Consider the following 25,932-nt stretch of genomic DNA (forward strand, 5'->3'; position numbering starts at 1 on the left):
TTTCCACCTTCCGTAAATTTGGAATTATTCCTGAGGCTAAAAACAGGCTAATGTTCTGGGATACGCGTAAATATACTGTGCAAAATTCAGAAATCCTATTCAGTTGTCAACTTTCAGTAAAAAAAAAAAAGACCCCTTTACCTGATTCTTTGTTCCATGCAGTCTTGCCATAGTCTATATTTCTTTTGTATGCCTGTTCCTCTCATGTCTCAGCATGTTTACATTTAGCTGTATTTTGTCATTGTGTCTGTACATGTCAGTGAGCTCCATCTGAGCAGATGCATCAGCTGTCCGCTCATCCCGTCGACCATACAGTGCTTCCCTGTCTCCTAGCAACTCTCCCAGTGCCCGCGGCCGGCTTTTACCTTTCCGTCAGGGCCTGTGATTTCTCCTGGTTGGAGTGAGGTGACTTACATGTGTGATGTGTATTTGCGAGCCCTCCTCCTCCTCCTCTTCCTCCTCTCTCTTTTCTACCCTCCCCTCCCTCCCTTCTCCGCTGGTGCTGTTGGGGTGTAACATACAGGAGCGGCCCTGCTGTCGAAAAGCATCGGTTCAGATTCCTGTTCACTCTCCCCCCAACAGCAATGGCTCTTTGAAACCGGGAAAACTTGAAAGAGCGGAATTGCTGTGACTGATCACTGGATGTGCTGTAACAAGAGGAAATTCTGAGAATCCTGTTGGAAGGGAGAGAAAGAGACAGTGAGAGAAGGAAGAAGAAGAAAAGAAAACAGAGTGAAATGAAATTTTTTTGACAGGAAGAGAGGGTACACTAGGCACCCACTTTTCTGCATTTTGTTAATGGTCCCAAAGATATAGGTGTGCAACGGCTGTCGTTTCAACCAACACATGCATTTTAACACATGCTATTGAAAGCCTTGCGCATGAACGTCAAAGTGCTCCGTGGCAATGGACATTTTCAACACTTCATTCACACCAAAGAGCCACTTCAATAATTCATCACTCATTCTCTGTGCAGTGCCTCTCTGCAGCAGGCTAATAGTTTTCAACACCCTTTAAACTCTACCTTCACAGACACACATGCGCACACGCACACACACAAACACACACGTACACATGCAGCTACACACACAAGCACACACAAATGTGGAAGACTGAGGAAAAAATATAAAAAAAAAAAGGTTAGGCTTACTTCATAAAGGGAAGCTATTTTTATACATTTCAAGCTACAGTAAACATGTCACAACTTTGATGTTATTTTGCTACTACAAATGTGATGCGCATTTTATATGCTTGAATTGCAGGGATTGCTGGGGTCTAATAGCGACGCATTCTGACCCCATAATGACCCTTGATATGGCTACTCAGCAACACAGTGCTTACAGTCTGAAAGGGAGGCCTTAGAGGCTTTTCTGGCCTGGCAGTGTTCACCACAATTTGGGAAAGTGAGGTCACTGGTGGTTTTTCTTTTACTTTTTCTTTTTCTTTTTTTTTTTTTTTTTGCGTGTCCGTGCCTGTATGTGTGTGTATATTTGTTTTTGAGAGTGTTTGGGCTTAGATCTATGAGTGGGATTTTTCATTGTGCCATGGGGATATGGGTTTGGAAAGGCTAATTTGGGTTTAAGGGCACTGGGCCCTTGCCAGGCACACCAACCAATCTCATATGCCATTTGTTATAGGACAGCCACAGCCTGCATACACACATGCGCAAACATGCAAACCATTCCCTTCTCTCAGCACAGTTACTCATTCATTCAAATTGTATATTAAAACCAGCCACAGCTTGTGTCTTTCATGTCATTCCCATAACTAAAGGGCTTCTTTACCGTCCATGTCCTGCACTCAAAAAGTCCTCTGAGCCGCAATTACTCTGTTAAATGTCATTTTATATTAATTAACCCCCTAAAAGAATTGAAAACGTTCTCTCTGAGTCTTGTTTGGTCGTTGTTAGGGTGAATGTTATTGGAAATTCCCATACGCCTAATATTTATTCTGCACTTTTAAACAGGCTCTCATTGCTAGTTTTCAGTAGGCAGAGGGAATGTTTGTGCTTTGCTTTCTCTGTTTTAACCGATCTGAGGGCCATTTTTAACTCTCAGTGCTCTTCAGTCTTTGTTGTTGAAACAGTTGCTCCTGATTAGGGTTCAGTCAGGAGCCTTGAAAAAGATGGAGGGGTGGTGGAGGGGCTACAGAGGCATCAATGACACAAATAGCTTTTCATCCCACCCCCCTTTTCTCTTTCTTTCTCTCTTACTTAGACTCTGCCGTTTCCACCCCTCTCCATCTGCAGTCTGACCTCTGCTATTCTTCACTATGATTCCTGTGTGTTCAAAGGCAGCAGGATGTCAGTAATTGGAAGGGATGTGATAGAGCGGGGGGCCCCTCCTTGGGGCTGGGAGGCCCCCAGCGCTAGAGAGGTCAGGGAGAGCCTGTCTCACACTGACATGTAGGCTTGGACGGCAGCATCCAGCCACAACAGGCCTGAGGCAGCGCGATGAGCAGCAGCTCTGTCAGGAGAGGAGCAGACGAGCAGGGGAAGGAGCTGCTGCTGTTGTTCAGAGTCAACCCTTTGAATGTCTGCTGTGCTCTGTAGTGTCGCACCCAGCTCTATACATCGCCTAGATTGCCACTTCAAGGTATCTTTTTTGGATACCTATTGCTTTTGAGCTAACAACTAATGGTCTATTCTTATATACCTTCAGCCCTAATCTGCCCTCTACCTGTTTGCCTTGCGGGCAATAGGTGAGGCTCTAATCAGCTGTGATCAAATTGCTGGGCTACAGGGAACACTCGTGCTCGCAGACATGGCAGAGCGATTAGCACATTTCTTCACACTGGCTTAGAGCACAGAGGCGTGGAAAGGGCGGCTTAAGAGGCTGCTTTAACCACATCAGCTTTAAATAAAGATGGCTGGACTGCATCAACATCAATATGTCCCCCACCACCATCAGTCTGGATCCACACACTCATGGGCTCAGTCATACACATGCACTGTACACACTCAAACATGCACTGACAGGCAGGCAGACAGATGCTTACACACAGACGCACACCTCAATGACTACATGTGTGTGTTTATGGGAATGAGTGGTACAGGCATACATGTTTGTGTGTACATGTGTGAAGTGACGCAAATGACTTATTGCACAAGCACACAGAGTCAGTCTCTGCCTTGAGCATGTGTCATCTTCAGCAGCCCATTGTGGTTGAGGATTGTCCTGGTGGAGGACGAGGCTGATTTGGGGTAACACCCAGCTGACACATTAACCCAGGCTGCCCATGAAATCGTCCAAACGCGACTCTCCTAAAAAACTACCTGGGGCTTTGCCTGTGCCATGTGGGATTACCACTAAAACACGTTAGCACCACACTACGGCCCCAAAAAGCCACTCCCACCCCACACAAAGGTCTCTCATTTCCACAAGGACATGGCAGTGAGGGGAGTCGAGGCTAATGCCGGCCAGTGTTATCATCACGTTAACTCTGTGTGGCTCTGTCCTCCTTGCCTTTGGGGCGTACCATGCTTGGAAAGCCATCCCTGGGGGGACATGGCCTCCTGCTGTGCTCACAGCTCGGGCCTATTGGATGAGCTAACCCCCTCCCTGTTTCTTCATACATCTCCAAAAATTTACCCAAATCTGAGTGACTACTCTTCTCTGTCTGTCTCCTCAAATCTTCTGAAGTCATGAACAACAGGGACAAATGACATTTTGCACACAAAGACACTGTTTGTGAGATTTATCAACTTTATTTGATACCATTGTTCTTATTATACAATTTGGCTATACTTTGCCTACTTAAATCTTTGGCATAGTATACCTTCAATGCCATCATAGATATTTTGTTGAAGATTTTAGGAGTTTGCAGCTGCTTAAAAAGAAGCATTGTACTTGTGACCTGTAATCATTGCTTCTGCATACTTATTTGCTCCTTGTTAAGGTGGCATGAACACTAATAGGCTATTATTTCAAAAGAGCTTTTTAAAACCAAAAGAAAAATATATTATATTTTATACCGTTCTAGACTGAGCATGCATGAAGAGGAATAAATGAGTCTACTGTACAGGCGAGTAGTCCCACAGAATAGGTGCTAAAAATGAAGAACAATAAAGGCAGGTATGGCATTGGTTAAGAAAATAAGGTCAGTCATGCTGATGCTTGTGCTCATGCTGCTCTCACCAGTAGTAGTCCAGGTTGATAAAGTCTAATCCAGGAGCAACCATGAGTGTCTATGCTGTAGTATCCAAAGGTCTCCATTTTGGCCCATACACATTACAATACAACTCTTGAGTCTATTGGATATGAACCTTAAAGAATTAAAGGAAGTGTGGTTTTACACTTTGGTTAGCATCATGTTTCATATCCCTTTACAGAAAAAAAGATGTTTTTTGTTTTTTTGTAGCTGCAATTAGCAGATTTCAAATGCCTCACAAGAAGTCTGTAAATGGCATGGAGAGGTTATAGATAGATAGATAGATAGAGAGATTCAAAACCGAAAAATTCCTGATCAAATTTTTTATTTTCCCAAGGGGAGCTTTCTTTTAAATTTAGTGGATTATCCTGGTTAATAAGACTTCTCTTTTTTTAAGGGAGAGGTCTTTCTGTTGACAGGTGTAACTGTTGTCCGGATCATTGCTGCTTGTGGATCCTGGTTGGATTCTGTCATCTGGATGTTGTTTCATAGGAGGCCATTGGAAATGCATTTGTTGTTGTTTTTTCCCTGGGGAAAAAAAATCTCTGATAATTTGAAATTGCTGTGAGCAACATTCAAAACAAAGAAAGTCATGGCTGATTAAAACTGATAATTTTTTAATTCAAAGAAATGATCAAAGGGAAAACTAACAACTAGTGAGGACCGATAACTGAGACATTTTATATTTATATTAAAATTGAATTATTTGTATGTAAAATGTATCTGGGACTGAGAGATATAAATATATGTCTTTTTGGTTGTACAGCTGTTTGTTTTCCAATTTAATTTTCATTTGATTTCATTTAAAAAACTGGCGTACCAGAGACATGAAGCTCACACAAGGCCTTCATGAAGATGTGACTTTTTCATTGTGCTTTGGTGGGTTGGTTGTTTCATGATCTTCCTCTACAGCTAGTGTCAGTACTAAACTCTCTGCTGGATTCTGTTCACCTGAACTCACAGCCACACCCACCTCATCAGGACTCCTCCCCTCAGCTGCTGCACACAGCTGTTCCTGATCACCAATCAGTCAGTATATAAGCCTCTCATGCTGAGTGACTCTTTGCCTGACTGTTCTTAGGATTCATAGCCCTTCTTAGACTTTCCAGTGCTCTTAACTGGGCTGATTCCCCCGTTGCTGGCTGTCTCTGACCTGAATATCTGAACAACCTTCTGATCCTGACCTTGCCTATTGTCTGTTCCCTGCCTGCTCCCTGTCAGCCTGGTTCCCCTCCCTGGAGGGCCCAGCCTGTTCAGAGCCTCGCAACCAAGAGTTACACCAGGTCAGTGACGTCCAGTTTCTGGGTCCAAACCCCGAACCCTCACAAAACTTAATGAGTTGTTTTGTAACCAAACATAACTAATAAACCTCATGTCTGGGATGATTTAGAAAAAGTCAGATATTGGTCGTGCGGCCAGGCTCAGCCATTCAGATTCCACACCAAGTTAAAGGTTGCATGTTACGCTATGGCACTTAAATTTGATAGGGCAGCTGACTTTGGGAAAATTTGCACAGTTAATTGCTTTAGTTGGTTTGAATTGAAGGACTGGTGCGTTGGCAGCTGGTAGCTTGGTGGTAGCGTTGCTGTTTTCTGAATCAAGTAACTTCTCAGTTTATGAACAAAATGAGAAGAAAAGCAAAGATGCATTAAGCCAAAATAATATGAATCTTCTGTTTGCGTGTAGTTGTTTGGAATATGTCTTATTTCTAGTCAGGTTTTTACTCCATGGACTTTTTTTTTTTTTTTTTTTTTCCTATTCATTTCAAGTGTAGCTTTGTTTTGACTTTGATAAATCTTGAATAGAAATAAATATTCTTGGTAAGATTTTGAGTTATTGCAGTGTACATGTGTATATACACGTGCACATTTTTGCCCATGGTGCGACTGATGCAGGTCTTCCTCCTTGCTGTTGTGGTTTGGTTGTGTTGTGAGTTAGCACAGCTCACTGTTCAATAAACACTTGAACTTAACTTTTTTTGGCCTGCGTATCTGCTTGACTGACTTTTATTGATCAGTAAGATAACACTGGCTTGGCACAAAGTTAGTTCAATTTAGTGAAAAGCTCGGCTGTAGTTGCACTAGTTACTTTAATTTTGCTGTAGCTTAGCTTCCTACACTTCTGAAGGTAATAGCTTTGATGTAGTTAAGCTTCATTTAATGTTAGAGTAAATAGTAAATTAGCTCACTACACTTTCCAAATGGCTTGCCCAACACTGGATTGGAACTAATGTCTTCATAATCTGTAATGAACAAAGATAAAAACAAGGTGATTCACTTCAGGGCAGTTCTGTTTCAGTGGTTACCAGGTAGGCTGCACATGAATTGGACTGAAAGAAAGTGAAGGGAAAAGAAGGGACAGCCTGAGCTGGGCAGGGTTGGTTGAATCACAGTACATTTCCAGCTGCCAGTTTCATTGGGAAGTGCACCTCCAGGCTATGTTCTCCTTCACTGTCAGTCCTGTTTTCTGGCCAACATACTGCAGAGGTTTTAAGACAATGCAGCCGGAACATCACCTGACTGTGTGAAGCTCTCCCCTTACACTAATGAACTGGCCATGGAAATCAAACTGCTGTCTCCTGTGCAAGCAATATCATCTATTTGATCTTGATTGTGCATCAGCGGGCCAAAACATACAGCTAAATAGCACCGCATCTGTTAGTCATCCTGATGAAGACTCAAGGGGTGAATAGCGTGGCTGACCTTAGCACGGCAAAAGGAAAGGAGGTATGTTACAAGAGGTGAAACACGAGTAGAGAGACCCAGGGAATCCAGGATACCTGAGCTGGCAACTTGAGCCCAAGAGAAAGAGAAAACCTCATCCCAGGGGAGAGTGGTAGGACCAGAGTCAGCCAGGGTACCTGAGTTGAGCCCAGATACAAGGACGAGCCAACACGGTGCTCAGACAGTAGGATGAGGTTTCGCTTCAGTGAGATTAACAGATGAGTCAAACCAGTGGCTCATTCAGATGTACAGTACACCCCATCTCATTAGCCGAGCAGTCAGTGACATCGCTGTGGGGGATGGTCTGGATAAGGCGTGGAGTCCAGTAGTTTCAGAGCGCAAAAAAGAGCTTTCTGAGTTCACTCTGCAGGCTGGTATTCAATGCCTGTCCATTCCTTTGTTATCTCTCCCTGGCTGTAAAGCAGCCAGTGAAGTGGAAGGAATGTGAGGTATTTCCAGGGTCTGACAGGAGTGTGTGTGTGTGTGTGTATATGGCGGGGGCTTCAGGATGGTGGCCAGTGTGTGTGCCCACCTAAAGCAGTGTGATAGCATGATGCCTCTCAACATAAAGAAAGCTTTGTCTAATGCAATACCTTCATCCACTTTCCTTACAGATGTGCAGATTCCACATTTTCTTCAATTTTTATTCTTCTACAGTTTTATTGTCCCCTTCCTTCAATTTTCATGCATCTGCGCACGCACACACACCAAGTAACTGAACCAAACTGGCAAATGATAATTATATAAATCTTAATTAGTTTCCAGGGATTAAAAGTGTGCAGATTTGGTGAGTGAAGAAAACAGTAACAGCTTGAAACCATGATTATCTCACAGCGTAGGTATAAAACTGGGGTTAATACCTGAGATAAAACAAACGGCTTAAAAGTCCCAAACCTCCCTGTGCCTGCCAGGGGATTCTGGCAGCATCATAATGACGGATTGAAATACAGTTCAATCATAGACAGAAAACACAGAATAGTCACAATTTATTCAAGAGAGATATTTCATCTTACTAGGTTTTATGGGTCTCTGTACATCTTCTAAATAAAAGATGATGAATTGCACACATGGCCGTGTCTAGTACAACAGGAAAAAAATCTCAGTGTTCAATGATAGATAAAGTTTTCCTATTTTCTTTCATCCTTGGTCTTGCTGCCTCTCTCTCTTTCTTCCTTCAGCCGCCCTTTCTCATCCTCTCTGCGTTAATGCTGGAAATGTACACAGCATTATTGAAGGTGCTTGTGCTTGCAGCAGGATTCAGATATTGGGTGGCTCATTTGGTTAGCTCATTGACTGCTATCAGATTTCAGGTCAATGACCTCAATGAACAGACAGCAGAGCAGAGCAGGCATGGAAAGTGGAGAAATGAACACCAGTATCTTGGTTTGGCTGGGTGGTTGGATAGATGCCTGGATATTTCGATGGAGGGATGGGTGGATATGTCTGACAGATCATAGGCTGTTTTTCCTGGAAGGCCATTTCAATTTGTGTGAATGAAAAATGCAACACTTAGAAAGAGCTTACAGTGACAGCAGTGTGACGAGAAATCGGTCTGTGCACTACTCTTGTTGCAAAGGTAGTTGACAGTCGAATGTATAGTAGTGCATAAAATACTATGGAGGAAGAACCAAGGTGAAAAGTAGGGCCACAGATTGTATGACAGGAATGTGATGAGTTAGGCCAGATGACATTGTGATTTTTAATGCCCAATCAGTGGGCAGTCTCCAGTGTGGGTTGTTTTGTGCTTTTTTTTTTTTTTTTTTTTTTTTTTTTTCGAGGAACAAAATTAAGTCTACCAGTTAATTTGGGTGTGTCGCCCTCTGATCTCTGAGGTCAACTTTTCTGTGGCACTAGTTGATGCTAAATTATTGCATTTAACATCTCAGAAACCGCCTGTGCATGGTGCAACAGGCATCGTTAAAGGCTTTGAGCGATGTATCAGAAATTTAGTTTTGTCCCCCCGCTCCCACTCAGCACTCCAAACTTGTCAATTTGTCTGTCTGGTTACCTTTATGCTGGACTTCTGTTGTATTATTATTTTTCTAATAATAATAATAGCAGGTGTGAATAACAGCATACATTATCTTTAAGAACACTTGCACTCTAGCTTTCAGTGAAATGAATGCAATTGTCTACAATGATTTTATTTATTTTTTCCATGTACATATAACCATGTGTCATGAGGGAAAATGTAAAATGGTATTGGAAGTATGGGCTGTGCTACCATTACACCTTGAGGTCAATGCGCAATGTCACAATAATCACTCTACTATAATTACATGTACAGTTGGAGTGCGATAAAGTTTACCTGTGATATTTACTCTTTGCCCATGTGCTGATCAGAATGATTTAACATGGGCATACAGAAGATGGCTTTTTGTTTTTCAAACAGCTCAAACATTAAGACACATTAATAAAAAAAAAAACTACATTCAGTCATTCTGGATATACTGCAGTGACATGCTTGTAAATGAAAACAAATTCATTGTAATTATGTGGTTTGCTGGAGAGTGGTAGCAAACTGACCTTCATTGTCTTACAGTGAAACATTATGACAGTAATACACATGTTGGTCTTATCTGCAACAGTCATAGTTTCATCCTGACCTCTTAAGTTTTACGTTTGAAAATAAGACACGTATTTTCATTTCTTACTGTCACCACTGTCCTACTTCAAGCATGTTTTAGATGTGATACTGATATGCCGGAGTTGAGTAACACTTGAGCTGGAGAGAGAGTTTAGATTTGATGTAGAGGACCCCTACATCACAACTGACATGTCTTTTAGACAACCCTTAAATACACTCAGCAGTCAGACATGAAAGAACACACCTGTTTTAATAGATGATGGCTGACTAATGACCTTTACCCACAAATTTGTGGTTTAAGAAATGGGTTTTTAAAATGCTGGTAAACCTGATATTTAAGGGGAAAAAAAAAGGCAATGAACTCTTGAGACTGCAAGCTGAGTTTGCTAGGGAGGACACACAGTGTCACTACATGTTAAAGAACAGTCACAAAGACAGTGAGCTGCTGCCACTGTACAAACAGGATTTATTACATCTTATCCCCTGGTTAGTGCACCTGTAAGTGTTAGCCTGCTGCCATTAATTATTGTATTTTTTTTTTTTTTGTTATTTCAGGGCTACAACTCACTCTTGAGTGCGCAGTAGCCACTTTGCTCGACAAGTAAATTTTTGTAACGGATTCACTTTTTTTTTTTTTTTTTTTTTTTTTTTGGGGGGGGGGGGTTTGTCACTCCATCCTCTTATCTTTGTTTTCTTCTCTCTCTGTCTCTCCTCTTCCTTCCCTCCTCCCCTCTCCTCCTCCACTCTTTGGGTCATTAGCATGTTGCTGATGGGGGCCGGTCATCCATTGAGCTTTGCAGGGAGGTTTGGCCAGGGCTGCAGCAGGCCTGTCAGGGCAGGTCATTAAGAAAACGACGGGTCGGGGAATACACAGACAAGGTTGATTGGTTTCCTGCAGCCGTCAGCAGAGCCCTGCAGCATCTCCTGACCCTGTGAGCCCCATCTAACCTGCGCACACACACTCACTATGCACCTGCAAGAAAAAACACTTGGAGAGGCACTTTTGTCACCACAAACAGTTAGAATTCATGTGAATCCAAAACTCAAATGCATATTATTCTAACACTTTTCTGCATTCTGGCTATGTTGCTTCATTCATGTATTGTGTTGTACGCACTGAAGTCTGATGTGGGGAAACGTATGCCTGAATAAGTCAAGAGACAAGGGGGAGACAGGGGACAACAATGAGGTGATTACCCTGATCCTGATCCCTGCCACTGGTTTTTAGATCTGTTAGCAATGGTGCACAACTTGGACTTAATCCAGCCAGCCTGCCTGTTGCTCCTGCTCTACTAATCCAAAGACAAACCCACTAACAGGTTGAGTTTGTTCTCTCTGTTTCGAAGTCAGTGCTGCAACAGCAACCTCAACAAGAGAAAAACTCTGAAGCTGACCTCAGTTTTCTTGAAAGGTCATTTGTGGGATTGAATGTGGCTGTGTGCAGGCAGGGTCTCTGTCATGCGTGCATAGATGCAATGCTACCCAGCATCCATCTCTGCTGTCTGTTCTGCTGTGAATGTCAAACCCAGAGGCTCTGACACTCACACCCCCCCCCCTTTTACGCCCCCATCATACCTGAACCTGCAGTCTCAAGCTGCACCAGCCTACCTGATGAACAAAGCCTCCCGCCGGGGGCTTCTGTGCTCCAAATGAGCCCTATAATAATGTTACTTCAAATGTCAAAGCCAGGGTTATTAACACGTGTGTCTGTCCAGGGGTGTGGTACATGATGTTTTGTTGGGGATGGGGGGGCATCTCGTGTAGCTGCCACAGCCTTCCATCCATCCCTCGGTGTAATCAAATGCATTAATGTGTAAAAATGCCATTTAGCACAGCACATAGGACTGCAGGCTGGTTAGTAGACACTGATAGACAGATAGGATTTGACTGACAGTCCCCGGCTGTGTCCTGTCTGTGGGTGTTAGTGACACACACAAGCCGTTCTTCTTACTTAGGCTCAATCACAGGGCTAGCTTTATACCTGCGCAATAGTTATGCATTGATACCATGCTCTGTGACTGGCACACAAGGACACACCAACACACACATGCAAGACAATGCACAAACTCAAACAGTAACCCACACACAGTGGTTGTTAATGCACAATATAATTGCTAATGGGACCTGTCTTAGGGGTGAAGTGGTGTTAACCTCTGATCAACCCAAGGTCAACCACTTATAGGCTAGATAAAATTCATTACGTTTTACCCACTTCATCATCAGGATCTGACTGACCAATTTCACACCCTTGACAATGACAAACACATGAACAGAGGGATGAAAGAAGCAAAAACATTTATTCCCCGAGTTGATAAGATTTATTTTTCTCTGCCCTAAACATTAGACTCAATCTTGCAACAATCTTTGCACCATCTAGGCCCACTGACTAGATGCACTGTTTGTGTTGAGCCAAAAGTTCCCTCATCCAGCTAACTAGTCACCCAGCCTCCAGTACCGGATGTCAGGAAGGCTGTGTTTAGCTCACTTCGGCTGCCACAGCACAACACAGCCGACCAGGCGGCAATTAAGATGTTAATGGATAGCTTCATAAGGCCGACAAACCGGAGGGAAGGAGGGGGGAACAGACCCAAACCGCAACAGATTTCCAAGACTTCTAATTAATAGTGATGGCAATTAAAGTGTAATTCAGCCCATTTCCCTGTGTAGCATTCTCTCTCCCTTGCCTCCAATTTCTTTCTCACTTACTAAAAACACCAGAGGGTTGTGATGCATCCTTTTTATTTCTATATATATATATATATATATATATATATTATTGTTGTTAAATTTCTTACTGTACCTATTTTATTGGGACTTTTCATAGAACAACCAAATCAAACAAGTGGACAAATGTCATCTTGTCCTCCGCATAAGATATTGTACCACAGTTGGATTTTTTTTATTTTTTGTAGGTGTGTGACACAGACAGACAGAGAGCGGCCAAGCAGCAAGGCAGGGGCAGGTGAATGATGGCAACTCTAATTAGCAGGGTGGTGGCTCCTGTGCTGCGCTGCTCGAGACACAAGTCGTTGGGGACTCCGAGGTGCCAGGCTCAGTGGGGAGGACTCAGAAAAACAGCTTTAATTGGTAGGAGTTATTTATAGACAAAGCGCCTCTTTCAAGGTTAGTGGGTTAAGTCTGCTCAGTCCTCTGTGGGGACCATCATGTTTGGTGGCAACAAACAGACCACTGCCAAAAAACCTGCCCTACCTTTCCATTTCTGTGGAATCACATAACCGCACACACATCAAAAATCCAGTTGTGCTCACACACAGGAACACACAAGCACACAGTGCAGAACTGTGTGCAACTTTCCCATTCACTTAGATGCTGTTGACACCCATGGCTTAGCGCAGAGCAAGTGAGTGAGCGATAGAAAAATAACAGAGAAAGAGAGAGCTAGGGAGACGCAGATGGAAAAGACAAGGTGGGGAGGTTGCTCCTGGGTTGAATCCCTCATTGGAGGCGTCTTCATCTGCCGCCCAATCCTCCTGGGGGCCCCTACTTCTCCATTTCATTAGTTTGTCAGGTTGCACGAAGGATTGTGCATTAGGCCTTTAATTTAGTGGATAGCCAGAGGCTAGCTATGCTGCCTGGTGTGACTCTCAGCTCCAACAGGCTGGAATCTAACTAGGATCAGCTTAGCTCAACCTAATGCAACACACACACACACACACCCTACAGTGCATGCACCCAGTGTGAGATAGATAAAAGGCGGGAGGTCCATTTATGTACTGTATGTATTCATCAATCTGTGTAATGGGCAGATGCAAATGAAAAATTGACAGCAAATACAAAGACAACAGAAAACACAAATGTTTATAGTAGTACATAACACATTTTCAGTATTGCAGATAGATGAAATAAAATATAAAAACGGATTCAGACTCATCATTATAAAATGAGCTAATTGATTGTTTTACTTCAAAATGCAGGTTGTTTGTTTTTAATTCAGATGAAAACATTATCCATGCATATTGGGTCACCCTTCTAATATATCCTAATGAACACTAACTGAAACATTATTTTTGTGTGTCCCTTAAACTTCTGATGTGTTGTGAGGAGCATCTTTTTATTTTTATGCCCATCATCATGTAACCATCAGTAAACTGTAATTGAGAATATATCTGCAGTACCAGTTTGCAATGAGCAATTATATAATCAGTCAAATCCTTTAGCTGGCCTATCCAACAGTCCAAGCAGCGTCCCTCAGTGAGTGTGAAGTGTTGCTACCAGCTACACCCGAAGCATCAAAAGCTTTTCTTTGAGCTGCACTTTGAGGGCCTGTCTCTCAATGTCATTCAGTGTATCAAGCTGACATTCAGTGGCACCGCTGAGGGCTGGCCAGGGTGTGGGTGGACTTCCAACAGAACAACAACTGTATGTCACAATGCAACAAACAATAAGCACACATGTACACGCTCTAATCCGACCAATTGTATATAGACTCTGTGCATTAGCGTGAAAGTCGCGCACCCACACAGTGACAGGGACATGTCGAACAAAGAGCACAAGACAAAGGCCTGTGTGAGAGAGCAAAGTTGTTCATCTGACACCCCAGTTGAAATTGTCTTCTTACATCTTCTTGTTTTCTGTTCACACTGCTGCTCACTCTCCCCTGTGACCCTCCCCCTCCGACATTTAACCCCCCAGCACCCCTTACTCATGCTCACCCTCCCCATTTAGCTCCACGACCCCCATCCCCTGTTTTTTGGGGATAGGAGAGGAGGCTGAAGGGGGTGCCGTGGCTGTTGGTGGGGACAGGGGGCCCTTCTTTTGTTTCCTGTTACAACATGCATTTCATGGGGAGGCCTGGCTTCTGACCCTGCCGAGCACATACTGCGCCAGGGCTGGGAGCTCCAAGGGAAAGGCCCATCTGTGGCATCCATCAGGGCTGCGCTCTCCCACTGAGGTACTGTCAGAAGCTGGAGGGGGTGGCGGTGGTGGAGCTGGAGGCTTGCGGGAGCACGACAGGGAGGGGCCGGGGGAGTTGGTTGAAGAATGGGGAAAGGTTTGGAGGGGCTCAAGCCAAAAAAACAGACTTGGGGAACACAGGGTCCTCCTAAATTTGGTGTGTGTGTGTGTGTGTGTGTGTGTGTGTGTGTGTGTGTGTGTGTGTGTGTGAGATTGGAGCAAAGGGGTCAGAGAATAAACACTGAAACATATGGAGCTGAAGACTTTAAATGGAAGTGGGAGTGAGGTGGATGGTTCCAACAAACAGTTATGATTAATTAAACTGTCACAATTTATTCTTCTAGTTACATCATACATAATGCATATGTATCTTTGTAATATGATATAGTAAATGTATAATACTAAAACCAAAGAACAAAAGTAACATCTTTGTAGTTTCATAGTGTCCATGATTTGGGTTTTAAGTATTTATTTGATTTCAGCAGCAATAAATCAACAGAGTACATTACAAAGGGAAGCTGGACATGTTTGTAAAGTGAACCCTATACTGCGCACACACACACCCAAGCGACAACACACAAATACAAATGGATGCAGATGAAACAATTGCTTTATGTAAGGGGCATACCAGAGACAGAGGTTTTGAAATACCAGGAGCCCAGGTAAAAGCTTCTGAGGGTGGAACTGAGAGACACCAGATGTTTCTCTCTGCCTCGTCTCTGCTAGAAGACTCTTATGTTGTTGCACATACTTGAGGCGCTACAGAGGGCAAAAAGTGGATTGGTTTGAAGGTCCGTTTAAATAAAAATACTTCAGCAAGTATGACAGGCAGTGTGTGCTTTGGATAAATGCAGTGCTCTCATGCCAGCTCACTGAAACTGATTGATTGACTTCTAAGATGTCATGGACAGGGAGGTAGGGAGAGTGAGCAAGGCAGAGAGATGGCGAGGATAAGGCTACTGTAGGAAGATGAGATATATATATATATATATATATCTCTGTGTGTATATGTGTATATGGTATATATACCGGTGATGTTTATATGCACGCTCCTACACATACACACACGCACACAGCTGGCCAGCTCTGGTCAGTTGCCCGCGGCCATGCGGGCACAGGAGTCAGCTGTCAGCCTGTGACGGATTGATACAGACACCCTCCCTCATCCCCTCCGCCCCTGACACTCCCAAACCTCCACCTCCATCCCTCAATCCCTCCAGCCCTCCACATCCTCCTGCTCCTCTTCAGCAGCTGGCCCATGCCTGGTGGGCATGTTTGAGAGGAGACGTATTGAAGAAAGAGGCGGCGGAAAAACGGGGCGCCATCCTCCATCTTGGCCATTCTCTGTATTAGAACATGCCCTCCTGTCACCTTCGCTCAGCCCGTCTGCCAGCTTCATATCTGTTAGCCATGTTAGCTACTACATTGTGCTCCCTCTATCACTTTATCTGCCCTGCTGACAGCAGCCTGCTGGAAGTCCCTCTCTGCCTGTTTTCCTGCTCAATGTGGACTGGTTGTCTCACTCTTCTCTTGCCTTTTGACCCTCGTGGAAGACGCAGGAGAAATGTAGAAATGTTATAGTTTGCTTGATCAGTGTATTAGCAAGGTATAACTTTGTGCAGAAACAACAGGTCTTACTTTAAAGGGGAAACTTTTACACTTTTCTGGTTCTCAGGGAGCTTTGTCAAGAGGAAATAAAAATGGCCCTAATGTCATCAGATTTCAGCTTTCACACAAAAACTTTTTTGGTAGACTGTGTACAAGTAAGGGAGCGTGAAGCTCAGAGTTTTGAGCTTGACAGAAACTATAATCTAAATGTGTGGACATTTCTTTCTTGTATTCTTTCTTTCATTTAAAATGAGTTTTTGTGAGTCCCCAAACTTTATGGAAGCTCAAATCAAAATGACTAGAGCACCCCTTTAACTATGGGAACTACAGGACTGCAGCTTGTTCCTGATCTGATTCTGTTATCAGAAGGACATGCTCCGACAGTGCCTTCCATTATGGTAACAAGTACCAGAACAACATCAGGACGATGGTTAAAAGAAAACGACTGCTACTAGGAGCATAGAACAAACTGCAGTACCCCGTGTCATACACTCCTAATTTCCTGCTTCTGAGGTTTGGAGGCTGTATAAAACCTTGCCATTGATCATGCTGTCTTTACTGCCAGATACTAGTCCTGCATGAAGTCTTTGTCAGGTACATACCAACAGAGCATTTCAGGCATTCCAAAAAATGACTGATGCCGTCTTTTTTCTTTCTTTTCTTTTTTTTTTTTTTTTGTTTTTTTGTTTTTTTGTTAAATGAAGCCAGAAATTAACCAACCCTACAAACATGATCAAAGCTAATTGAATGTTAATAATTGCTAACTGGAAAAAAAAAAAAAAAAAAAAAACTAAACACAGCATTGTTGCACATTTTGACATTTCAGCCTTTTCAGGCTTATTTACATATACAATAACAGCTTTGTGCTGCTATCTGCCTCTGTCTCTCTGCCTCCTATACCTTCACTGTCTTTCTGTCTCTCTCTTTTTCCTGGACCAGTGTGAAGTGTAATTGAAGGAGCAGTCTTCACATGGCCCACAGGCATGGAGGGGACATTGTGTGCGCTGTGGCGGCAAATTGCTCTCCTTGCTCCTCCGAGCCTATACCTCTCCTTCACTTCTCTCCTCGTCCTCTCTTCATACTCTGCCTGTCCCCTCACCACTTTATTAGTCAGTCCTCTCTATCAACACTCTCAACTCTCTTCCTGCCCCCTTCCTCACTGTCTCAACTAATCCATGCTCCTCTGCAGTCCTTCAACAGGTTTGAAAAGCATTACTTCCCATTATTTTTAAGTAATTCAATGCACATGTGTGTTTTTTGTCAGAATGCGGTAAAAAGTGGCAAATTAGATGAGAGCAAAGACACACCTGGGCGGTCCTCAATAAAACTCCACCAAGGATGACATAATTTTATCATTTGCAAAAGCCTCCAAAAGCAGCCAACTTCATCATCACAAACAATGTGAAGCATCACGGAAATGTATCTTTGGAAAGACCACACCTTTCGGTATCCACTAACACTGTGTGCTGGTCTACCAGTCAGGCCTTGCTCAGGCTACAGCCCAAAAACTCTGAGGACTGGTTGAATAAAACTGTGAAGGTCTAAGCTGCAACTTAGGGTGCAGCAGGAAAAAGAGCGTAGAGGATGGAGTGAACACACCTTCTAAGGGTTAGTGGAAGTGATAGACTATCTATGATGGGGGATGTGAGAAATCTCCAGTATGAAGAGTGATTTCACCAGCCTGTCGAGATAGAAGCACACAGATCAGGAAAGAGCTACAGAGAATAAGTGAGGTAGATAGATGGAGGAGAAAACCTGAGGGAGGGAAAGGAGGGAGAGGGGAGAGTGGTATTCGGGCCGAGACGAAGAAGCGCATGCTTCATTAAGTGAGGAAGTAATCCTGGCTAATTAAGGCTCTCCATGACAGCACTGTCAAGGATGACTGATCCTTCAAATGGCACCTGCCTTTCCTGACTGACAGCCAGCCTGCTCTCACCGCTTTGAAGGTGAGAACTTTCTTACTTATTCCCACAGCTTTTTTTCCTTCGTCGCCTCTTATCCCCAATTCAAAGTGTTTTTCTTTGTTTTTGTATCTCATTATCATTTCATTGGGAAGTCTATGTGAGTGTAAAGGGTAGAAAAGTGTGTGATGGCTTGTGTTTGTTTGTACGTCTGTATGCATGCTTTCTTGCATACAGTATGCGTGTGTGCGTGCCCGTGGGTGCATGCTTGCGTATGTTTCTACGTGTGCAGTAATTGCTGCACTTCCACGGCAAAATACAAGAGGAAATCAGTGGATGGATGGCGCAGCCCATTGATTGCCTGACTAATTAATCAGCTGCATTGGCTCCATGTGGATCCAGGCTTATTGAGTGGAGGGTTGGCGCAGGGCCCTTTATGAGGCCGTAATGATTCCTTAGCCCACAGGGTCAGGGCCTCATCTGGCCTTTAGCACAGCTTTAGCTTGGGTAATACTGCACTATATAGAAACTTAGAAAGCAACCATGCCTTCACTCAAACTTCATCCTCTCCTTGTGTGTAAACTTTGATTTGATTGTAACATCAGTGTATTGATCCAAGCAATATAATTATGTTTCACTAGGACCCCCAACCCCCCCCCCCCTTTTTTTTATTTTTTTTTGTAGAGCAGCGTACTTAACTCTTATTCATAGGGCTCATTTTCACAGTGGGGTGCTTTCTTTACATGATCCATTGTGAGCATAAACTAGACACCCTACAACCACATGTGTGCGCTGACCTATGCCACTCACAGAGGAGCTATGTTGACAGTTAGTGTCCCCCTGCAGGAGAGCCCACATGAAATAGCAACTTGAGCTGAAACCAGAGAGAGCAGAGGCCATGGTATATGACCCAGACGCCCAGACAGGGTAGTACTGTCCTGCCTGACATCAATCCTTCCACCCCAACGCCCCCACCGCCACCACCACCATCACCACCCCGCAGCTCAGCCTAGCTCAGCCCAGCCTGTTCCAAAACAGAAGACAACGATGGGCTGCTCGTAAACATGCCTATAAAAGTCCTGTTTGTATTGCACCATAAGGCAGCTGTATCCCAACCCCCAGGAGCTCACGTGAACAAGTTCTCAGAGTTGACTGTCTATCTTGGGGATGTGGTGATCTGAGTGTCACAACAGGTGTCTTTGTGGGTATGTGTTGCACAGCTTCGATGCATACCTACTGAATCATTGTTCTGGGTATTGTTCAGGCCCAGTCAATTCATTAACACTGGATGATTTTGGGTGAAACGTTGTTTGTCATTGTATGCCAGGATGCAATAGATGACTGTGATGCCATATGATTACAAAGCAAATAACAGATACACGTGAATGCCTGCTATTGCATTTTTTTGTGTGTGTGTGGATGCACATTCATCTGAGAGTGGAAGTCTGTTGGAATATGTTCAAATACTTAAAGTGTATGAGTCCACTTTCCTCAGCTCCATGGGGATTTTTAATGGGTGGCTGCATTAACACACCCAGGCTCTAATAGCCTCCTTGAGGTTTTTTTTTTTTTTTTTTTTTTTTTTTTCTCCTCAGCAACTCATGAAGTAGATGATTTAACAGCAAGAAGCCTCTCCATCACATGCAGAGTTGGAGATAAAAGCCAACTGGAGCTGGAGAGGCGGTAAACTATCATTCTAGGGAACTGGAAATCAGTGTATCCATTCATTTTGATACAATTGACAAATTATAGCTAGTGGTTGTTTGAACATGTGTGATGTATGAGGTGAACAAGTTCATTGTATGTATCCAGATGATTCATGAGTGAGCGAATATAAATGAAGCAAATGCAAATTCAGTGGGTCCAGTAGTGTGAGATCTCAGACATTTGGACCCCACTTTATCTAATTGCACGTAAAATATTAGAAATGTCTAGTTTTACTTTGGTGCCAATAAAATGACTATGACTTAATGGATACATGACGGTATTGGAATAGCTGGCTGTGCGTTGTCATGCTGTTGCTGCTGCTGTGCTGCTGAGATGGACAACAGTGGCTTTCTCCCTTTCAATCCCATAAGCTCCGTCTGTAAGCTCCCTGGTTCCCTCGGGTGGCTGGACTGGAGTTAAAGCACTAAGACCCAGGCAGTTAAAGTTTACAGTGTCGTAAAGAGGACTCACACGGGCCAGCTCTCTTAAGATAACGCTAAATACACAGTGATTACAGTCTATGGTCAACGGGCTGGAACTGGAAGCTACAGCTGAACACAAAGATGCTTTGCAGATTGTAACTTTGCAACATACCTTTGCACGTATTTTTTGAGGCTGACTTGTGAGTGGGTCTGTGTAGATGCGCCAAAGAACACACGTCTGTGTGTGTCTGCTTGTACCTAATGTGTTCGAACGAAACTACCCTCATGGCTTTCAATGTGTGCTGACTGAGCGTAATTGTACAAACATGCATAGGACTTCCTTCCCTGCCAAACAATGATTAGCCTTCCATCCAGCGAGCATTTAATCATAATGATGCGCGTGAGGAGGGCTGCAGAAACGTAGAGAGCTACATAAGGCTTCTGTGGCTTTTCATCCCCTAGTTTCCCACTTTGCATCTCCCAAGTGATGTCCTGTGTGTGCATGAGAGAGAGAGAGAGAGAGAGAGATTGTGTTTTAGAGTCAGTGAGCACACAGAGCCATTTTTAACCACAGTCACAAGACTCCAGTATAGGGTTAGAACAGAGATGAGCTCCATCTCTCAGAATAGTCCCTAGGAGGCCATGAGGCCCCTGTCACTGACCCTGGTCTGCATTCCAGTTGGCAGACACACAGTTGTTGGGTCAGACATGGTTCCTGTGCTGGCGAGGGGACAAGATGACATGGAGGGGAGGGCGGGGAGTGATGCAATATGGCCCATTTTACCACTGACAACTGCACTCCATTTCGCACACCCCTATAAGGGGAAAGAGAAAGGTGGTGTTGTGCGTGATTTTACTCAACCGCTTTCTCAGTCTCTCTTGTCCGTATCACTGTTTCCTACAGCCTGCCTGTATACGACTCGCTTCACAGTCTGAGAATTTCTCAGTGTCAGTCTGGTAATGGAATGGGTTCCTAAATCATACATCTCCAGCCCTTCCTATGCAGCAAAGCCCAATTTCCCTATACCCCACCCCCTGAAGCTTAAACATAAAAATATCACTGTATTGCTTCCATGATGCATGCATGGAATAGCTTCCACTGGGCATAAAAATACCTAAATACAGCAGGACAGTTTTGAGTGTAATGTTTGAGTATAGTGTTTGATGGTGGGGTCAGGGGACGGTGAAGGGGCACAGCAACAGTAAAGAGATGGATGTTTTAGCCACAGCCAAGCAATTTGTATTATAACAGAGAACAGCGCTGATTTGCAAAAGAGAAGAATCTGATCTGTAGCTGGTGCCTTTGACATTGTGTGACAAAGAGGGAGAGACGGAGGTAAACTGATGAGGGTCAGAGTGTGCAGACAGATTAAATCGTAAATCACATTCTGAGTTAACTCGCAGCCAGCAATCAGTAAAGAATCAGTGTGATATATATATATATATATATTTTTTTTTTTTTCCTGGTGATGCATTTGTTTAACGTTATTAAAAGTCTGAGAGGTAGCTTCAGCACAGTGCTTCATATTCACAAAGTTACAGTCACACCTCCAAGTGTCCCAGTAAAACCAAAGAACTCTTTGTTGGCCGGGGTAATTTGGAGCCTTGCTCAGGAGTGTTGTGGCACTGCTCGCTGCTTTCTCCACCCACAGTTTTCCAGCCTGCCCGCCAATTTCAGACATCGTCACTTCAGTTACAAGCTCTGACCTCTGGGCTACTGCCACCCCTGAGCACAAGTGTTACGGGCGCACAGTTTGGAGACTGGCTGTGTGTAGGGAGATTGTGCACTGATCTGTGTCTCCCCAGTGGGAATGAGTATATGGAGTGGTATGGAAGTGTTGTATGGACTCTGTCTTTTATTTTCAACACCCTACTCCCAGGTGGTGACAGCCCACTGCTAAGTGCGGTAATAGCCAATTGATTTTGTTCTCTTTTTTTTGTTGGTGGCTAGACATAAATCAAAGTGTCTGTCAGGACCTCGATGTAGTTGGGAGGGGTTGTGTGTGCATGTGTGTGTGTGTAATGGGGGTAGTGAAGGTTCTGTTTGGATTGGGAGAGTGTCAACAATTAATCCAGCCTCTGATCTGCAGGCCACCGCTCTCCTGACCCTCAGTCACAATCCAATTGGGACAGCAGCTTCACGCACGTGCTAAAACCAACACAGAGAATCCTGCTGCTGGTCCACTACATTTTAATAGGATCGCCTCAGATATTATTTGTTCCTAAATCTGTGTGTTCAGAATAAAGAATTCTCAGTTGATGTGTTTGGATTTGGGTGAAATGTAATTTAAAAGCATCATTTTGTTGCACGTTTGATATAGATGTGCGAAATCTTGTCTATTTTGCAGGAAAACAAATGTAAGTAGCTGCAAATCCTGGGTTGCCCTTTCTCGTGAATCGAAGACACAGGGAAAGAGGTGGAATCATAGAGAACACAGATGTGAGCAACACTGGAACCATGTTAATCCTTTTAATTCAATTATGGTAAATAGGGACAGAGCTTCCTTCTAAACAAAACACAATATGCAGGAGTTCAGCAGGCAGTGGCAGGGGGAGCCTCTGATGCAGAAAGGCTACCCAGTGGGAGGCCTGGTGGTCTCCTGGGATACCTCCCAGCTCCCAAGCCCCCCACTGGGGCTTTCCCCCAAAGGCTCTCCCTGGGCCAGCACTTGCCAGAGGAATAGGGTGGCAAGGCTGGACAATATGCCTAAGACAATGGTCTTTGAACCACACACAGAGCTCCTATGTGGCCAGCTGTAGCCGATCCTGTATAGACCTAATGGCGAGGTGGATGTGGAGCGTGAGGAGAAGGTTGGACTGTGTGTCAGGACCAAGTATTAAATGGGAATCTGCCAAAGTGCTTTGGGGCCTGGCTACCTCATTCCTCCTGAAATGGTTCTGTTGCAGCGGTAACCTGCTAACCCAGGCCAGACTGACACCAGCACCTCCTCTGCTATGAAAGAGAGTTTCTGTTCCTTGGGATGAACACAGGACAGAGAGGGGGAGCAGAGGGGGCTGAGAAAGGGAGTATGTTTTTGAAACAGTTAGACAATCTGTTTGGATTAGGCCCACTGCCGAAGAGACATGGAAATGATGGGCAGCTGCGATGAGGGGAGGAGTGGAAAGGGTGGGGGGGGAGTGGAGGGGGACAGATGGAGAGGAAAGGTGGTGGTGGAGGGGTTGAGTAGAGTCAAGGGGGGGAAGGGGAGGTAAGGAGAGGGGTCGGAGACTGGAATCTCAGGATCTAAGGCTCTTTTTGGCTTGATGGTTCCCAGATGTTGCAGGCCCCCACACCCCTCCTTCCCTTCAGTGTTTCTCTGCTGTATTGAATACACAGGAGCCCAGTTAGACATGCGGGACAGATGGGTCAGTGGCTGTGTGGAGATGGGCCTCCTGTGGACCAGGGGAAATGGGAGGCGAGAGCCATCCTCTCCTCCCAACAGACACAGGCCAGAGGGGGCAGACCTGGCTGTGTTTTCTTATCCTCTATCTACCCCAGGCATCTCATCACCCAAACTCATAAGCTGATGCCTGCATGTGAGAGTTTTTGCATGTTTGCACTCGGCACACACTTGCGTATGCATACCTGGGTGCATATGCAGGCGTGTGCATGTTCACATTTATAATTCTTTTTTTTTTTTGATTGGCCATAAATGCAGCAAACTGGAGTGCAAATATAATAATATAGTAATCGAAATGAGCACAATTGGGTTGTGTGAGTGTAGGAAAAGTGTACAGTCTACATTGCAGACTGAAGAATCTGTGCAGGTGTCTGGTCACACTGTAGTCAGTGCCGAGATTCTGCCTCTGCTAGATTTACAGCCTCTGGCTGGAGCTGGCCATGTTTCAGGATGACGGCGTGTTCTCGTTCACCTATCTGCTAAAACGCTTACACTTCTCAGCTCTTCCCCACACTGCCTCTGCTCTCTCCTCAGTCCTGCTCAGCTGCGTAAAGTGTTGTGGCCATATATTAACAAGTTGTTGACTTGCCACTGAAGCCCACATTTGTCAACATATTAAAAGGTGTCAACACATGAACAGCAGCCCCTGGCCCACCCAGCTTTGTTCGCTTCCACCTTTTATTAACTGAAAAATTACAGGAAGGCGAGCAAGTTAGGGTGAGAGGTAATAGCTGTGGTTTGTGGTTAACTTTGAATGAATTTGTTTTTCAATTATCTCATTTGCCTTAGTTGTCTAGTAATTTTTTAAACGAACCATTCAGATGGTACAGTCCGCAATTTGCTGGTACACTATGAGTCATGAGACACATGGTTGCAACTACAGTAACAGACTTTTCATTACATCTGCTCAGCTTGGAGGTACGCTGTGTGGATGAGCTGGATTCAGCCCAAAGTTCTTATCCCAACTTTGTGAGTCAAAGCTGGGTGGCTCAGAGACAGTAAGCCCTCTAGTTAGAAAGGGCTTGAGAAGACTGTTGTCTCACTTAATTGTCGATTTACGCTTAACTGTTCACACATATGCTTGTCTCAAGTCTTAGTAGTTTCAGTATCCACCTCGGCCCTTTTAAACCCAGAGCCACACGAAGGGAATTTTTCACAGAAGCCTTCACTTAATTTGTGGTCATGGTTGCCAGATATGGAGAGAGACATTCTATCTCCCCAGAGACGGGTGGATATCCTCCTCTGGATGGGGTGGGGGAGGGTATTTTTGGAGCATCTCATGGCTATTACTGGGGACCTGGGGATGGGAATATCTTAGCATGTGTCTGTGTGTGATGTGAAGTAGGGGAGGGAAGAATTGGGGGAGCCGCAGTGATCAGGATTCCACAGCTGGCTCATGTCACTCCTTGACCCTTTCCTCCACATCACCCTCCACCCCCCATACACAACAAAATAAAAAGTCTAGACTGTGCTCTGTGTCTCAACACTTCACAGAGATAGACAAAAAGGCATATGGAGGGACAGACAAGATAAACGCAGCTGTAACTTTCTCTTCCCCTTGAGGTCTTGGTTCAAGAGACTCTATAGACTTTTTAGACTTTGCTCTTCATGGCAAGACATGGTGTCTATTAAGCCCATTAATAAATAAAGCAAGGCAATAGCGCCACCAAAGAAATAGATATCACACTATTACTTATTTAACTGCTCTGCTGAATAATTTATTGTTTATTCCAAATGATCTTTTTTTTTTTTTTTTTGAGTGTACACTTTCAGCTTTAGTATCCCATGTGAATGCTAGCAGCAGCAGATGATTTGGATAGCCAAGTTGAACTTGGATGAGTTTGTGAGGGGGAACGTTCAGCTGCTGGTGCAAAACTCCAGCAGGGGGTTGGGGAAAAGATCCTTGATGATCGTGTTACTGACATCAAAGAATAAGTACACCAAAGTCAACAGCCAAGTAGTATTAAACACCCACTGAAAGACAGATGCATACACTCTCTCTTCCTCTCTCTCATACTCATTTACTCTCTACGTCTTCCTTGCTCTGTTCCTGAAACACTCGGGGTCCATGGAGACAGATAAATTATGGGCCTAGTGGCTTTTTGAAGTCTGCTCAGCATCAACACCAATAAACGCCAAGCATGGCCCGCCTCCATGCTCCTAAATTAAGTAATTATTACCTCTGGTGTGACTTGGCCATGTGGACCCTCACAATATTGCGCCTGCATGGGGCTGCAGGCCTTGGGTCAGCAATGAAGAGAGGCAGTGGGAACAAGCAGAGCATATGTCCGCTAATGAAATAAAGACCTCAGCTATACCCAAGCTGAATGATTTACGCTGATGCACGATGACCTCGGAGAATTCATGATTGAATTAAGTATTAATTGTTATTGATTATTCAGTCCCTCCGTTATGTATTGTTTCTCAAGACTTTATAAATACATACCTCGTTGCTGTAGCACATGCTTCAAATTAGTCATCATTTTTAAAATATTCCCATCACATTTATGACACCAACCA

The sequence above is a fragment of the Echeneis naucrates genome, chromosome 9 (genome assembly GCF_900963305.1).
Source record: "Echeneis naucrates chromosome 9, fEcheNa1.1, whole genome shotgun sequence".
Lineage (NCBI taxonomy): Eukaryota > Metazoa > Chordata > Actinopteri > Carangiformes > Echeneidae > Echeneis > Echeneis naucrates.